This window comes from Vulpes vulpes, chromosome 1 (genome assembly GCF_048418805.1).
Source record: "Vulpes vulpes isolate BD-2025 chromosome 1, VulVul3, whole genome shotgun sequence".
In the NCBI taxonomy this organism is placed as follows: Eukaryota; Metazoa; Chordata; class Mammalia; order Carnivora; family Canidae; genus Vulpes; species Vulpes vulpes.
The window spans coordinates 2,250,044-2,263,698 of NC_132780.1; the positions used below are offsets into that span (position 1 = coordinate 2,250,044).

A 13,655-nucleotide genomic window follows, 5' to 3' on the forward strand; every position below is an offset into this window, starting at 1 on the left:
CGGGCTCCTGACCCCCCGGCTCCCGTACCCCTGGGCTCCCATCCCTCCTGGGCTCCCATCCCTCCCAGGCTCCCGACTCTCCCGGGCTCCCGACTCCCCAGGCTCCCATCCCCCCGGGCTCCTGACCCCCCAGCTCCCGTCCCCCAGGGCTCCTGACCCCCCGGGCTCCCATCCCCCTGGGCTCCTGTCTCCCCGGGCTCCCGTCTCCCCACCCGCCGCCCGGCGTCCACCCCGGGACCCACGGCCTCCCTCGCGCGGCCTTCCCCGTAACGTCGCGGCAGGATTCAAAAGGTTAAAGCAGAGTGAACTGTTAATTTTAATGCTTTCTCTAAGCTTCAGTTTTAATAAGCGAAAATGATGTTCTTATTTGCAGTAAAGTGGTGTTATAAAATTCTGTCTGTCAAGCTCATTTTAAAACCATGGAAATAAATGATCTGACAAAATCAGGCTATTAGACAAGTGAGGAAGAGTGATTTCCATAAAAGTAGAGGAGCTGTTCCTTAATTTCACACTTGGTAGTCTTTTGGGTCGACTAAATTTTTAAATAAGTGATAAAATTATATTAGCGCAATTGCATTTTTATAGATTTTTTTGGTCATTGTACTCTTTTTCAATCCCTTTATTTTAACTCAAACTGTTCTGCTGAAAGGTTAGTCTCAACTTGGGTTAGCTCGTAACAGTCTGGCCGCCCGCGCGCACGCAGGCCTGGCGGGGTCCTGCGGAGTCCAGCGGGGTCCAGTGGGGTCCGGCGGGGTCCAGCGAGGTCCTGCAGGGCCCAGCGGTGTCCAATGGGGTCCTGTGGGGTCCAGTGGGGTCCAGCGGGGTCCGGCAGGAGGGTCCAGAGGGGCCTGGCGGGCGCAGGCCAGGCATAGAAGGTGGAGGGCAGAGGGCCGGGTGGACACCCAGGGTGCCTACCCCCTGCCCCCAGCCGGCCCGCCCACTTCTGAGCTCGCTCGGCTTCTGCTCAGAATAAGGAAAACAAGCAGGAGACTGCGCGTTCCCCAGAAATCCCTGTTCTTGCAACTCAAGGTGGACATTCGGGGACAGGACGGGTCGGTGTTGGCCCAGGAAGCTGGGACGTGGGCAGATGGAGGGAAGGTGGCCCACCCGTGATCCCTCATGTGTCCCCCACCCGAGCCCAGCCCAGCCAGCTCCTCAAATCATCAGGTGGCCGGGTCAGGCCTCGAGCCAAGCCCAGAACTCAGGCGTCGGGGGGGAGTGCGGGGTCGGGGGTGCTGAAGCAGCCTCCGCCAGACAGACGGGGCCTGGTGGCAGGATCTGATTTTCTTTTTTTTTATTTAAAGATTTTATTTATTTATTCATTCGAGACATAGAGAGAGAGAGGCAGAGACACAGGCAGAGGGAGCAGCAGGCTCCGTGCAGGGAGCCGGATGTGGGACTCGATCCCGGGACTCCAGGATCACACCTGGCCTGAAGGTAGGTGCTAAACCACTGAGCCACCAGGGCTGCCCAGGATCTGATTTTTAATAATCACAACAGCACGGCAGGTATGAGTCTTTGGCCTGTCGCCTGCCCCGGCGGACGCTCACTTCCCAGGCCGAGGGTCCAGAGCGCAGACGTTGGCCCCGCGCAGACTCAGGCTCGCCAGCCTCCGGGGACCTCTTCTCTTTGCCCCCCACCCCCACTCGGGCCCAAATCTGAAACCCGGCAGGCCAGCAACTCACGCTCACCCCCGCCCTCCCCTCCCCGCTGCAGCCTGGGCTCCTCCCCGTGTCCCCCCCAGCTCTACCCCTGTCTGGGCCACGGCCACGGTCACGCTCACCCACCCCGTCCACGCCTGGCTCATCTCTCGCAGGGGCTTCTCTTGTACATCAGCCAAGTCCCCGCGGTCAGACGGCACCACGTAAAGGTCCAGCCGTCGGCTGCTCCCTGCCCCCGCCCCTCCGGGGTTGGGTCTCTGTCAGGATCTGGGGGCTGCACAGAAAGCTCGGGGCTCAGTCTCGGCACCCCCACCCCTGGCCCCTGGGTGCCTCGCCCGTGTGGCTCTCCAGGGCACCCCAGGGCAGTGGTTTCTAGAAACTCCTTCGTGTTCCTCCAAGAGGAAAATGAGCCTGTGTCTCGTCCCGAGGATTGAACACAGGTCGGCCGAGCCCCTCCAGGGGGGCCGGGCACCGTGCGGGGTGACAATGCAGACCCCCTGTCTCTTTTACTGGGAAGGGGTGGCGCTCACCTGGGAAACCCAGCTCGCAGAACAAAGGGGCATCCTGCTCCCCGGGGAGGGCACGGCCACCCCGGTGTCTGACAAAGGGGGAGGCCGGCTGTGAGAGCCCCCACTCCGGACACACTGAGCCGGGGCATCGACTCACCCCGTGCAGTTCTTTTTTCATTAATTTAGCAAATGTGCAGCGGGTGCTTCCGCAGAAGGCTTATTTCCCACGCAGGGCGGTGGCTGGGATGCCCGTTTTCACCTGGAGGACTTACGGGGCTGGATGCTTGGCCCCGGTGGTGGGGGGCGGAGGGAGAGAAGAGGCCTGGGAACGTAGAGCCTCTCTGTGCCTCAGTTTCTCCATCTGTGCCATGATGCTGGAAGGTGTGCAAGGACTCCCCCAGCCCCGGCACTGCACGGTGTGTGTGCGTGTGTGCGTGTGTGTGTGGAAGGGGGGCGGGGTCGCCCGGCAGGCCATGCCCCCCGCCCGCCAGGGACCACTCCAGAGAGCATCCCGTGGGCGCCTGTCGCAGCGTCTCCGAGAGGCGCCCGGGAGCGGGAAGCCGGGAGTGTTTCCCGGGAAAGAGGAGGAAGTGCCGGCTGGGCACCGCCTGCAGGGTGGCCGAGGAGGGGCAGGGCTGTCTCTGCCTAGGAAGGAAGAAAGAAGAAGTCCAAATTAGTCATGTTGTATTACTTCTTTTTATGGCAATGCTCTGAAAGTCTGCAAATGTCAGCATGTTAATTTACTGTCACTCAGTGATATTATTTCATCCTTTCAAAAATGTGTTTCTTGCATTTTCAGTAGCATACTCCAAGTGTTCTCCATCTCAAAGTTTCTATAGATAGTGCGACTACTTTCACTCTGACCGGTGCCAAAATGCAGAAATTCATCGCTGGCTGTAGCCACATATATGTTACGAGCGGAGCCGGGGACTTGGGTTTCCTGCTCGCGGAGCCCGGGGGCCAGGTCTGATTTTTCTCTCTGCGCTTCGCTTCCACCACCCCTCGTCCTCCTCAAAACGCTCCGGGGTTTCTCTCTCAAGGAAACGCGTGGACGGAGGGAAATGGGAGGGATGGGAAGGGCTCGGTCATGGCTGGGTTTGCCTGCGGAGCCCCAGCCGCCCCCCCTCCCCGGCTCCGCGCAGCCCACCCCCACCCGGCTGCTTCTCCTATGGTGGCAAACTTATTTCAAAAATTCTGATGAAACACTTGGTAAATTTTGTTATTCTGTGATGATAATAAATCATTATAGCCTTAAACACTTCTCTAGCTTGGAGTCTCAGCCACAAATTATCTTGTCATTCTGACCAAAACATTCTCCAAAAAAGCTTGACAAGTGCTAAAACCCAGAACATGAAACCATGTGTTGTTGTGAAAGCAAGATTCAGAAATGTCAATTAATTAGATTAAGAGGCTACTTTTAGCTTTACTCGTGTTGCCAAATAACCCTTAAAATACGCACAGCAGTGGAAATCTACCTCCGCGGTACAGCACTTCTGCGCCGAAGGAAGACAATGGATCGGACTAATGGACGGAATTATTGTCTCTGTCAGCCCGCCCGAGAGAATGATCTAGAAGCAAATGTCTTGCTTCTTTTTCCACAGTGTGGCTTCCCAAGCTGGGTGAATCCTGCCATTTATGAATTCAAGTAGTTCCCCGCACCCCGCCCCTCTGAAATCATCTACAGATCTAGAAGGAAAAGTCAAGCCTTTTTTGTATGCCTTGACTAAGAAGATGGATTTTTAATGTCTTTCTGTGCTTTTTTTTTTTAATTTGCATTTGCATTTTGAAGTTCACTTTGTAAAAAAAAAAAAAAAGAAAAAAAAAGAAAGAAAAAAGAAAGAAATATATATCGTGGAGAAATTATTTAAATGTTTTTTTATCCCTGTTTCTTGAAAATCTTATCTTTAAATAATCTATATCCTCCATTTTATTTATGCCATAAACTGTTCCTATATTTTAATGGTCTGTTTGCTTTAAAAGGGGTTGTTGGTTTTAATAGCTCAGTTACTATCTTTGTAAACTAAACTCCTTCTGACGAAATTCGAGCAGATCATCTCTGCCTGTGTGTGGAAGGCACATTCCAACCCCTGAAAAGGAAATTTAAGCCAAATAAATGTTCTGCCCAAATTAAAATACATAAAATGAATAGTTAAGTTGGACAAGAGCTGATGGACGGAGCAGTTGGGACATGTGGGTGTTGGGAGAGCTGGCTGCCAGGCAGGGCCTCAGCAGAGAAAACCCAAATGAAATTAGTCCCCCGACCCCTTTGTCCACCCCTCGGGCCTAAGGGCCTGCAGTGTGGGCACGATGCCTTCCTGGGGCCGGCGGGATGGGGCAGGCCGGGTGGCACGGGGAGGGGTGATGTGGGGTCATTCCCTACCAGGAACTTGGGGGTCTCGGCCCCCCTACGCCCCGCCGCGGTGCCGCGCTCCCTCTGCCCCCCTCAGCCCTCCTGGGTTGGGGGTACGGGGCGGGGGGAGGACACGGGCTGCAAATTCACCTCCACGTTCTCAGGGCAGCTGGGCCCACCTTGATTCTATTATGATCCCCGTGGATCCCGACACTAACTGTATGACAGGGCATTCTTGTGGGGGCAGGACACATCTGCTCGCACCAAGGAACGGCGGGGGTGGGGTGGGGGCAGGATGGGCGACGTCTGGAGCTGCAGAGGACCGCCCCCCCTCCTGGCATTCGCAACCTTGCCACCCACTGCCCACCGCTACCCCCGGCAGCGGGCGCCAGGAGCCTGGACGGTGCAAAGGCCAGCTGCCTTGGCCCCCCTGGCTGGGGTGGTGGGGGTGCCCCCATCCTGCTGGGCACCGCAAGGTGTGCCCTGGGCCGGGGCTGCGACTTCCTGTGGGAGGGACTTCCTGTGCCTCCTGTGTGGCCTGGAGCAGGTGGGGCGCTGCAGCCCCTCGCCAGGTTCCCGCGTCTCCTGGTTCCTGGGGTCCCCCCCCACCAACCACTGCCTGTACTTCCCTCCCCTCTCAGCCAATCTCACTGTTTCTAGCCAGCAATGAGGCAATTAATGAGCTGTACAGAAGCCCTATGTTATCTCTGGAACTAGATGGGTAATAAACACATAAATAAGTAAATAATTAAATAACTAAATAAAATAAAACGGATGAGTGAGGCATCCGGGGCTCCAGTCTCCCTGGAATAAGTAGCAAAGGGGAGTGGAAACAGCGGGGGGTGGGGGGCCCCGAGGTCTCAAGGCATCTCCGTGGCTGACGTGGGGAGTTATCTTGGCCCAGTCACTCCCCTTCGTGGGGAGCCCTCCCACTCGGACCAGTGAGGAGGGGGGTCCCTGGTTAAGGTCTATAGGAGTGCGGGGGCCCAACAGGTCGGGAGCCCCCTGTTTAAGGCCTACTGGAGTGCAGGGGCCCAGTGGGGAGGCGGTCCCCCCGGTTAAGGCCTACAGGAGTGCAGGGGCCACACAGGAACACGGACTTTGGATGAGCCAGGTGGCAGGTGCTCCATAGAGCCCCTGCCCATCTCCCCTGTGCCCGCCAAGGGCTTCGTCCTGCAAGACCCCGGGTCTCTATGCCCCATGCACGGGTGGTGGCAGGGGAAGTGCTCAGCCAGCGACAGGCAGGAGGTGGGGATCCCCAGCTGCCTGGCCCTCGGATGGGACCACTCCGGGGTTTCCTGGCGGGATCCTGCAGAGCCTTCCAGGGCAGCCTGCTCCCGAATGCACATGGAAGTGGCTTCTTTCCCTTACCGGTCCCCTCTCACCCCTGCCCCCTCCACCCCCCACCCGGTCCTACCTGTGCTTCCTGGGATCACCTGTCAGAGGGACAGCCGACCCTCCAACGCCCGTCTCCCATCCCGGCCTCACTTCTGGAGGAGCCCAGCTCAGGAGACAAATAGGTGGGGGTGGGGCCCACCCCGAGAGCCACCGCGCCGCGGCCTGAGGTGGGCGGCCATGCACTGTCACCGAGCAATGTGACGTCGAGAGACCCGTTTGAAACCTCCCCGTTTCCAAGACTCGGCAATGAATTAAAGTCGAGTTTGTCTGGTTCCTAAGTGGGGCTCACACCCAACAAGCGGCAGGTCCTACTCCGTCCACAGGCGACAGTCCACGACCTGTGGCAGCTGAATGTTCAGCGTTCGGCTCAGGCGCCAGAGAGTCCGGCTTTCTGGAATCTACTTTCTAGTACACTCTGGTCCGCAGCCACTTCAGGGGCTAGGAGGTGCGACAGAAAGGACCAAAAGCCTTTGGGCGAGAGAAGCCCCCGTCTGTAGGGCCCGGCCCTCCAGCTGTCCCGTAAGCAGCCAGGAGGGCCCCAAGGTTAGCAGCGTCCAGGGACGTTTCCACCCAAGGAAGAGGAGACGCTGCCCACCGCCCTGCCCCGCCGGTGCCTGCCACCAGGACGACCTGCCCTGGGTGCCCAGTGGAAGTCCCATAGCTCGGCTTCCCACCGGCCTTGGCCCTACTGCCCTCTAGAAAACCGAGATCCTTTATTCAGAGGAGCCGCCTCCTGAGGAGCCTGAGAAGCTCCCTGGAGCTCATCACCCCAGCGGCAAAGCTGGGGCCGGACACAGGCAAGACACAAAGAGGAACGTCCACCACCCTGCAGACGGAGCCCTCTGCGTCCCAAACCTGAACCCCAAGCGTGCGGCTTGAACCTGGCCTCGGGGGGGAGGCAGAATCACAGCGGTTGTCCAGGAGCGCCCCAATCCCGGCCGCCCCGGGGCGCTGGCTCCCAGGCTGCTGCGCGGGACCTGGAGGGGGAGCTGCCCACGCGCGGAGCGGAGACACCGAGAGGGAGAAGGACGGAGGGAGCCGGGTTCTCGGGGTAGCACCAGGCACCTGCGCCCAGCGGTTGCGGGAGCCGCCAAGCCCCGCCTTCGCGTCCCTGGGCCACACTCCCCGCCTGAGACCCCAAACCCACTCCTGCCGACAGCATCCCGATGAGCACTGGAAGGGAAGGGGCGGCCGTGAGGTCCGAGTTCTGGAAGGCAGCGGGGGGCCGCGAGGAACCCTGGGACCCGCCAGCCCGCACGCCGGGGAGTGGATGTGCCCACAACCCCTGCCTGGTTAAGTATCTGCGGGAGACATCCTAAAAGAGCCCCACGTGGGAAACACCATGGAACGGGTTACAGGAAAAGACAGACAGACAGACAGACAGACTGCAAACCACCTGTGGGGCCGCAGCGTTTAATTTCAGGGGATCCAGGGGGCGCTTCTCAGGAGGTGACTGTCCCCTGCAGACGAGCCACAGGCCTCCCGACGGTTCCTCACAGCGGGGCCGTGGCCTCCCCTGCCCTCGTGTCCCTGCAGTCGCCAATCTTATCGGACCCTCAAGGCCCGGGCCCGCCTCGCCGAGGATGGGCTCCCCGCCAGGGCTCCTCCACGTTCAGGGACGAGCCTTGTAATTCCGCTTTGTTTGCTGCCCACCCTCGCTCGAGCTGGGACGTCTGACATCTATTTGTCACTATTGTTTTGTCTCCTTTCTCCAGCTTGGCTCCAAACTGGCCCGAGCCCAGCACCGGGTCTTAGGCTTTTGCTTGGTCCCTGGTGCCGGTGCAGGGTGGGGGCGGGGTGGGCAGGCTGCCCTCTGGTCCCCGGGTCCAGCCCCTGGGGACGCGAAGGCTCAGCCCCACTGGGAACCGTGCAGGGTCGCAGGAGAGCCTCCCGGGGCCCCCACCTCAAGTGTCAGACACACAGACGCTGCTCGGACCTCCGCTCACGACAAAGCCACGGGCCCCCACGTTCAGGAGAGCCAACGCCTACTACCAAAGGGGCCTTGGTGCCCAAGTCCCCTCCACGCCCTCCTCCATCTGCTCCCAGAGCCTCCCGGGAGCCCCGGCCCTGGGCTCCGTGTCCTTTCGCTGCCCCTCGCCGACCCGGGCCTGCCTCTCCACGGGGGACAGAGGGGACAGAGGGTCGAGCTGCCCCGTGGACGCCTCACATCTCCACCTTGAGTCTGATTCCGCGGAGCAGGTCCGTCTCTTCCACAGCCTCAGGAGGAGCAACCCCCCCCCATCAGACTCCTGCAGGGATCGGGGTGGAGGGGGGTCAAGAGGCCGAGAAAGCAGCCCAGACCCCCAAGCACATCCTCGTTTGTGCTCATTTTTCCCAGGTTATGTGCTGCCGTGTTGATCAGGTGACGATTGACAACCTCTGAGAAGCGACAACAAGAAGCTGGAGAAGGCGGCTGAAGGCGGGTTGGGCCCGTTCCACAGTCCGGCCTCAAGAAGTGCGGGGCGGGTGGGGGGGTGCGGGGGGTGCAGAGAAGGGCGCTGACTTCGTAGGCTCGGTCCCCGTTCCCCAGCCCCCAGGCCTGGGCCCACCTGCTGGCTCGGCTCCCCGGGGACAACCTGGGTGTTGGGCCGCGGGTGCTCAGCTGCAGCACCGGGAGTCCGGACACCCAGTCCCTGCCTGCAACGCCTCGGCCGAAGGCCACGCTCCTTCCAGAACCACTCAAGGAGCTGAGGGATTGCGTGCGGAGCAAGCGGACGACCGGGTTTATGCTCGGCCTGCACTTCTGATGTTTCTGCAAACAGGAGCCTGGCTGACCTTCCTGATAGTGGCAGGGCCCCGCCACCCCCATCCGACCCCCATCCCACCCCCGGGCGGGCAGGCCACCCCGGCCTCACCTACACAGAGTTCCCACGATAGCCCAGCCCGTCTCCCTCCCCGGATGGCAGGGGGTGAAACGAAGGGGGAAAAGGCCTTCGCGTTTTGGGGTGTTGGAACATGAGGCTGCCCTCTTAGCCCAGCGGGGTCCTCCAGCCACATCCCCTGCTCCGGGCGGTGCCCTTCCCAGGAATTTCACCTGCGTGACGCTGATCCACGGGAGGGGAGAGCCGTGGGGACCTCGCTCCACGGGCACAGCGCCCTGGGCCGGGGGGACGGGGTGGCTCAGCCTGCTGGGTGGGGGGTCTGGGCTGAGCGGCGATCGAGGACCGAGGACGACACGTGGGTCCCCGGCACGGCCACCTCGCAGGTCCCCACGCGCCGGCCACTGGGGAAAGCCTCCCCTCTCGCCCCCCCACCCCGGCCAGACCCACTCCTCCCTGAGAGCTGTCACTGCAGACCTTCAAACCCATTTGACTGGGTTGGAGCACATCACACTGTCACCAACTCAGTTTTCATTAGGCGGCTGCTTCTCTGTTAGCCTAGCCAAGCAGAAGAACTCAAACACATGCACAAATTAAATCGACATCCAAACTCCACCAATATACAAAGCAATTTAAATGATATTCATTAGAGCGATGACAAGCCCTGATGAGGCTTTCAGGAGCCCGGTCCTTCAGCTTTTGCCGACTCGGTTTCATGGTCACTGAGGCGGAACTCCCGCCACTGTACCTTCATTTTTTTTTTTTTTTAAAGCTAAGAAAATGAGTCCTTCCTGACACACCTACCTCATTCTCTCTCTCTTCTCTCTCTCTCTCTCTCTCTTCCTCCTCGCTCTGTGGCCGCCCGAGTCTGGCAGGCCCCGGGCTCCCGGACGCAGGTACGGCCCCGAACCGGAGAGCCACATAAAGGAAAAAGCAGCCAGTCTGACTTCTTTTTTTCCATAAATGCTCCAATTAAAACAGATTTCAGTTTCTCGTAATTTCATTTCACTTGGCCTGGGAGATCTCTAACTCACAATTATGACGGTCGTAAATGTGTCCCTGGAATCCTGCTGTGGGGAGAAAAAAAAAAAAAAGTAATGGAAGTGAGATGTTGAAACGCAGTAATTTTTAAAACGTAACTCACCGTCCCTCCCCCCCTTCCTCCGAATTTCAAAAGTCGTTCCCAAAGTCCGATTTATATGTTTTAATTTTGAAAGAGAGAGCGGGACAGACCTTCGAGTTCCCCCGCACCCCCGAAGCGCCTGGGGCTGCAGCAGGGAGGGGGTCGGGGGCCCCCATGGGGTCCGCGGGCCTGGGTGGGGTCACGGGACTCGCCGTCCTCACGTGTGGGGGCGACGGGCCACGCCGGCCACGTCTGAGTCTCCAAGCCCCGGAGAAGGATTCAAGTCCACTTGGGCAAAGGGAACAAGCAGCACAAGGACTGTGGGGCGCGCGCCCGCTAAGGGCAGGGCAAGGTCACGGCCGCGGGCAGCCCATCCCTGGGCTTTGCGCCTGCAGCGGGTGCTGCCCACGGCAGGAGGGACACGGCACCTTCATACACGGGCGCTTTGCACTTCTGCTTATAATTTTACGCTCAAGGTTAATTATGTGTGTCCTTGGCTTTGATCGGAGTTGTTAGCACGTGACAAGGTTGCCTGTGCCCGAATTGGCAAACGAAGGATTCTTAGAAATACCCAGGCCTGGAAGCACACGCTTTCATCTTTAAGCCACGAGCTCTCACTCGTGGGAAGAACAGCTCCGTCCAAACCAACTTTCTGTGACGCCCGGAACGTTCCGGACCCGCGCTGCCCCAGCGGCATGACCGCTAGCCCTGGGTGGCCACCGAGGGCTGGACGGGTGGCCGCTACGACCGAGGAACTAAGCCTTTCATTTCATTCCACTTAAATCTGAGTAGTCCCACGTGGCCGTGGCCTCTGCGTCGAACGGCACGGGTGAGACGGTAAATAACAGCGCGTCCTAACTCCCGGGTGGAGCTAATTGTGGATGCTCATCCCCGGAAAGAGGTCACCTAGCTTATCATCATTATCATCAGGGATGATTTATCAAGAATATACGAGTACATGACATTCCACAAGGGTGGTGGAGCAGCGGTGCCTCTGATCTTCCATCGCGCGGGGGTTTAATTTTGACCACACCTGGCTCTTTGGAGCCCGGGCAGTGGGGGGAGGTTAAGGGACCGACCACCCGCCCGCTCCCCGAATGCTGAGCATGAAGAAGCCACTACCTTTGCTTTAGGTCGCTCCCGGCGTCCCACGCCGCGGCCCAAGCGAGTCACCGGCTCTGTCCGGGACTGTCCAGACATCCTGGGCTGACGGTCAGGCCACCGAGCAGCAATTTCGCCAAATCCGTTGTGGTGCCCGGGGCCACGGGGAGCGAGGTCCCAGATCAAAGGTGGTCCCGGATGCCCGAGGAGCTGCCAAAGCCCACCCAGCACCGGGTTTGCTTGCCTTTTAGATCCTCCTGGGGGTGGCCTCCCGGCACATCCTTGGGGAGGGGAGACAACGGTGCCCGGGAGTCCAGCAGCATCGCCCGCCCCCTCGGGCTCGGAGATGCAGAGCGTGAGGACAGCCAGCAGGTCCCCGCGAAGCAGACTCTGGGCCTGACCCTGGGGGCCCTCGGCTGCCGCCACGCCACACACGGGAAGGAAGGTGGGGTTTGCCAGAGGAGCTTTCCTTCCGCAGGGGCCGTGTGCCGAGACACGGAGCCGAGGCCTTCCCCGGATTGTTCCCGAAGCTCACGACAGCATGGCTTGCGGAGGCCAGCGCACCCTGGAACTGGGCGGGCTCACGGGCACGACTTCCCTCTCCGTGTCCCCCGGGGTCAGCCGCGGGGCCGAGAGGCGGCGACGGGCACCGGGGTCCCACGGGAGATGCGTTTTCAGGTTTCCCTTCGCCAAAGATGACAGGCGCCTACTGATAAATCCCTGGGGAGGGGAAAAAAAAAAAAAAAAACGGTTAGTGTTTCTATTACCAAAAGAATAACTATCTTTGGCAGAGCAAGAATGGTAATTCTCTCCATTAGCTAAAAGGATAATAGCTATTATTTTAAGGTTAAGGCATCTATCATTAAAGAGAGGCGCTGGGGTTCGCGTGTTTTCATCTTCACGTTGGCTTCCCTATAAAACGAAGCGCGTTCGCTGTTTTTGTGCTACATCGTCCACAGGACAACATGCCATTGCAATTCTCCAATTCCGAGACAACTTCACAGATGAATTTGAGGAAAAAAAATAAAATCATTTAAATTTTCTTTTTCTTTCTTTTTTTTTTTTGTCTCCTTCCCATTCGATGACTTAGAAATCTCTGGAGACAACAAGTTTTCACACCGGATTTGCAAAAGGCAGCCTTGCTTCCCATGGGCTCCTGTCTCCTCCTCAGCGCTCCCCAGCACTGCGAATAGGCTACCGGGGCCTCTTCTCTCTTCTGTCTTATTGGCTCACCAGGCCTGCGGCGCGGCAGGTGGTGGTCAGGGGTTGGGGCCCCGGAAGCCCACCTGGCCGGAGCCGTCTGAGCTTGAGAAGAGGACTCCCTCCCGGCTGGCGGAGACCACACGGCCCTGCATTCTGCTGGGGAGGCTCACACGTCCACCTAAGCACACCGCACCCTGGGGAGAAGCAGCTCTCTGGTGGCTATCAATATATATATATATATTTTTTTTTTTTTTTCTTTTGCAGAATGAAAATAGAACGGAGATGCCAGGGAGATCTGGGTCCTCATCATAACCAACCCTCTCTAACTATGTACGATTTTGGTTAATTATAGAATTCTTGCTGCCTAAAACTTAAAGATACATCACTGATATTTTTGCTAAATGTTGACTGCAGCGAATAGCTAAGATGTGGCATATTGATTTCTTGTTGTGAAGTGAGCTGTTCAAGCTCCATTTAAGATTTTCATCTTGCATGTAGCCCTGAGCACATCATAGCACCATAAATTAGTTAAATTGCACATTTATCACAAATGTTATTTTAAGATACTGTGTAAATGTGATGGCTGGAAGATATACAGTGGGGCTGCGACGAGCCCGGGCTTGGGCGGGGTGAGGTCGGGGTCACCCACACACCTGTGATTAAAACCTCCCTCACTTGGCACCGTCCCTCCTCCTCCTCCTCCTCCTCCTCGCAGGGCCCTTTAAAGCCCTGCCCGGGAGGCCCCGTCCCTTCCCGTACTCGCATCCTCCACCAGCGCCAACCGCGGGAGAAGCGGGGTGCAAGTACGGGGGCTTGGGAATGCCCGCTCGAGATCTGCCCGCGTTGCCTCCAGACAATCGGGGTCCTGCTGGGCTGGCAACGGGAGGCTCTTGCGGGCCACGGCCCGCTCTCCGGCCAGCACAGGGCTCGGTGACCTCCGGAGTAAATGGCCCTACGGTGGCAAGCGGGGTGAGGCCCTGGCCAGCCCCTCTCAGCCTCCTCCCGGGATGCACGGTCTGGGGCACCGTCACTACGTCAAACTCGATTTGAATTCGGGATGAGGGCCCTCGACTTCCCAGTTGACTACATCTCCTCCCGAGGTGGCACTGACTTCTGGGCCCCGTCCCCCGGGGCGCCCCTTTGCTGGCGCCAAACCCCCGGTGCCAAACGGGCGCCATCACCTGGTACCCACCTTGGCTCTAAGCCCTCACTCCCACGCCCCGAGTGGGAAGTCCTGAAGATAATCCTGAGGTGGGGTGAGGACGCGAAGGGCTGAGTGTCAGGTTCTTCTCCCAAACCGTAAAGTCGGGGTGGGGGGGAGGGGGGCACCCTCCCTTGCACAAATCCCATCTCCCTTCAAGCCACATGGGCCCGGTGGTGATGGAAGTGTTGTCAGTTTAATCTGTTAGACGCAGGACTTTGGATTCTAATAAACCGATGCTATATTTAACCTGTGAAAAATTCAAGAGTGGAAATCTGGGCTCCAGGATG

General features: G+C 58.7%; 1 protein-coding gene across 1 annotated transcript in view; it reads right to left on the reverse strand.

Annotated features, from left to right (window-relative positions):
* Positions 1 to 298: 298 nt before the first annotated feature.
* TSHZ3 (teashirt zinc finger homeobox 3) overlaps positions 299 to 13,655 on the reverse strand; it is an 86,585-nt gene continuing 73,228 nt past the window's right edge. The window contains exons 2-5 of the transcript XR_011999988.1: positions 10,983 to 11,681; positions 9,542 to 9,807; positions 2,328 to 2,815; positions 299 to 848 (exon numbers count right to left, since the gene is read on the reverse strand). The gene's annotated coding sequence lies outside the window, so the exon portion shown is untranslated. The remainder of the gene's footprint in view (positions 849 to 2,327; positions 2,816 to 9,541; positions 9,808 to 10,982; positions 11,682 to 13,655) is intronic.